Raw genomic sequence first — 4,008 nt, 5'->3', positions numbered from 1 at the left:
GATGCTTCCTGGGGAGCAAAGTATCAAGAACTGCTTCTCAGGTACAGAGAGGAAGAGGGAGGACTCCCTCTGTCAGGAAGATGTCTTTTAAGTCTTGTCTTAAACAGAATGGGTTCTCTTGAAACTAGTAAGCTCCTGTAGGAAGTCTGAAGTTCTCTGTTGCAGTGAGTTTTAGCACTTAGAGTTAATGAAGTATTGCACCGTATCCAGTCCTGCACCCTTCCTCATGTACTGACCTCTTCTCCTTCTTGAAGCACTGATGATACAGATTAATCCAGCCCTGGAAAAGGCAGAATTGAGAAAACCTTCTTATGGGTGGTAAGGAATTCTTCTTGATAACAGGAAAATAAATTTCCTCTCAGTGGGGTTGAGGAAGTGGCAGAGCCCCTGCTGTGGATTGAGCCAACAACAGAGGCCATGTGCTTTGGTGAGTAGTGTGCCTTTGCAGATTTGGTTTGGGAGAGGGGACACAAAGCTCTCCTCTTTTGCCAGGCAAATTTCAGAGGGTTTTGTGGATGTGTTTCTTCCCAATGACTGGTTTATTCTTGTCAAAGTGTGTCTGGAATAGATCTGACTTCTGAGACTCTAGGTGAGTCAGAGAGTGAATGTGTGGAGGTGGGTGACAAACCAGGGCTTTTCAAAGCTCAACTAGAACAGGAGAGTAGAAGTTTGACTGGCTTTGCCTCTCTCTGACTTTGTTTTGCAGTGCTTGGTACTAAACCTAGGCTTTGTAAATGATAGATAAGGGGCTGGAGAGATGGCTCAGCGGTTGAGAGCACTGACTGCTCTTCCAGACGTCATGAGTTCAATTCCCAGCAACCACATGGTGGCTCAAAACCATCTGTAATGAGATATGGTGCCCTCTTCTGGCCTGCAGGTATACATGCAGACAGAACACTGTATACATAATAAATAAATAAATCTTTAAAAAATGGTAGATAAGTGCTCTCCCAATAAACTATATTCCCAGGCCTCCACGGGAACTGTATAAACATATTTTCAGTCTGGAGTTTTCGGGCCTGCAAGTGCAGTGGGCTGAGAATGGTGCATTTAGACGCACACATTTCAGTGTTTAGTCTGCCCTTGTGCGACTGTAGTTTTAGCATATGGATCTGTATCTGCTCAGCACATTCATCTCTATTAATGATAAGGTATAGTTTTAAATTCTGCGTATACATTTTTATAGTTAAATAATATATGGTTGTATTTATCATGTGTTCCAATATGGCAGCATGTGTCCCGCATGGTGATTAAGTGTGAGTGGTTGTCATATCTCTCGCCTCATGCATTTGCCATTTCTCTGTTGTCATAGCACCATCAATCCTCTCTGTTATTTTGAAATAACCAGTCAGCTGTTGTCATTCTTAATGATCTTATTGTTCTATGTTATATGGGCTCTCCATATGTACATTCAGGTCCTGGAGGTCTGATTCTTTCTTCTACTTCCATGTGCACCAACAATTCATGTGATGCACAGATATACATGCATGATGCACAGATATACATGCAGGCACAACACCCATGCACATAAAAATAAAGTCTTAAAGTAATAGAAACAATTACAATTATTGTTGGAAATGCTATCCATTTTTAGATACAATATTTCTAATAATGAAATTACTATTCCATTCTTCCAAAATAAGAATAGCAATACATAAATATTATGATTGTTTTCATGATTCTGATACTAATACTTCAAGAAACATAATTTATATATTTTATAGTATTTATTTTGAGTGAATGCTTCAACATAATTACTAACTGCAAAATGTAGGCACCTTTCATAAGGGATTAAGTTGTACCCAAGTTAGTTCACATTAATTTTAAGTATACCACAAGAACGTAAATGATCATTTTCCTGACCCAAGTTTATTTTCCTAGAATATAATAAATAGTTGTAATCTTTAGCTAACTTCACTGCCCAGGATCAACTATATGATAGACAATCCAGACCATTTAGACACTTTTCTTTTTTGCTTTGTTCTTTTATCCTTCTTTTTTTTCCCCGTTGGTTTTTTGAGACACGGTTTCTATGTAGCTTTGGAGCCTGTCCTGGAACTAGCTCTTGTAGACCAGGCTGGTCTTAAACTCAGAGATCTGCCTGCCTCTGCCTCCTGAGTGCTAGGATTAAAGGTGTGTGTCACTACCACCCCACTCAAAAAGGTGATTTTTCAATTTGCACCATGTCTGAATAATTACAATATGACTTTTAAATATTCTCTATCAGAGTTACTTTAAAACAAACTTACCAATCAATAAAATGTTATTATTACCTGTTAAGTAAACATGCTATTTCAAAGATTCTGAAGTGAGAAGTAAAATCATGAGAATTAAATGGGAAAAGTAGTGGTGACAAAGCAATTTTATTAAGTAAATAAGGATGTTGATTTATTAGTGTAATGAAAGTCTCAGTTATAAAAATGAACATTTCTGATGATTACACCATCCTGTTCGACAAAGCAGAGGCAGACAAGATCTTCCGAGAGTTGGAGCAAGAAATGGAGTATTTTACTGGTGCACTGGCCAAGGTCCAAGTATTTGGAAAGTGGAACAGCATTCCCAGGAAGCAGGCAACCTACACAGGGATGATAAAAGAGAACTGGCTCCTGGGAGTCCCATCGCATCTGTCTCCTTTGGGGCCTGCAGAGACTTCCTCTTCCAGCACAATGACTCTCGAGGGAAGAGACCCCAGCAGACAGTGAAGGTAGTCAAGCTGCAGCTGGCCCATGGAAGCCTACTGATGATGAACCACCCCACTAATACCCACTGGTACCACAGTCTCCCCGTCCGCAAGAGGGTCCTGGCTCCTCAGGTCAACTTTACTATTCGGAAAATTTTACCTACTAAGATATAAAACATTTTCTATTAAAAAATAAACATTTCTGTTATAAAATATGAATGTTTTATTTACTTTTCTATTGCCATAACAAAACATCATGACCAAGGCAACATAAGTAAGAAACGTTTATAATTTAGGGCTGACGGTTCCAGAGGGTTAGAGTCTATGACTAGTGTAGAAAGGAGAATGACATCATGAAGACAGGCATGACGTTAAAGCAGTAACTAAGATCTTACATCTTCAGACACAAGATTAAAGCAGAGACAGAGTGTGAGCTAACTAGAAATGGTATGGGAGTTTAAAATTTCAAAGCCTACCCCCTAGTGACACACTTCCTCCTAACATGACCACACCTTCTCATTCTTCCCAAACAGGTTCACCATCTGAAGACCAATCATTGAAATATCTGAGCCAATGGGAACCTGTTCTCATTGAAATAATACAACGAATATTATTATTGTATTTAATTGCAGGTCTTGCTTAATAGAAAAAGTGAGAAGCAAGAAAATGATTATTGGGGCTGGAGAGATGACTCACAGGTTAAGAGAACTGACTGCTCTTCCAGAGGTCCTGAGTTCAATTCCCAGCAACCACATGGTGGCTCACAACCATCTGTACTGAGATCTGGCGCCCTCCTCTGGTGTGTGTGCATACATCGAGGCAGAATGTTGTATACATAATAAATAAATAAATCTAAAAAAAAAAGAAAATGATTGTTGGGGGCTGGAGAGATTTGCTGGCTCAGCAGATAAGAGCACCGACTGCCCTTACAGAGGTCCTGAGGTCCAAAGGTCCTGAGTTGAGTTCAATTCCCGGCAACCACATGGTGGCTCACAACCATCTGTAATGAGGTCTGGTGCCCTCTTCTGGCCTGCAGACTTACAGACAGACTATTGTATACATAATAAATAAATAAATATTAAAAAATACATAAATAAAAAAATTTAAAGAAAATGAAGACTTACTTAATAGGCAGGGAGAGGCAATAAGTCCCCTCCTGGGACTGGCCTCAGGTCACCAGGTCAATAAGAGACCACATGTGATCCTCGCAAAAGTGGTGGCATGTTGGAGGCTTGCCACAGCACCTCTCTTCCCCTCGAACATTTAGTTCCTAGGTCTCTCGAACCTCAATGAACAGCGCCTCACACAGTGAGGGGTCAACACTTCGG

The 4,008-nt window shown here is 40.1% G+C and overlaps 1 pseudogene; it reads left to right on the top strand.

Annotated features, from left to right (window-relative positions):
* The first annotated feature begins 2,420 nt into the window (after nucleotides 1-2,420).
* On the top strand, nucleotides 2,421-2,854 carry LOC121444073 (annotated as a pseudogene).
* The last annotated feature ends 1,154 nt before the right edge of the window (nucleotides 2,855-4,008 follow it).

This window comes from Microtus oregoni, unplaced genomic scaffold, assembly GCF_018167655.1.
Source record: "Microtus oregoni isolate MIOR12 unplaced genomic scaffold, Mior012 000117F_ref0000505, whole genome shotgun sequence".
Lineage (NCBI taxonomy): Eukaryota > Metazoa > Chordata > Mammalia > Rodentia > Cricetidae > Microtus > Microtus oregoni.
The sequence above is the reverse complement of the archived record's forward strand: the minus strand, read 5'-3'. Positions and strand labels throughout refer to the sequence as shown.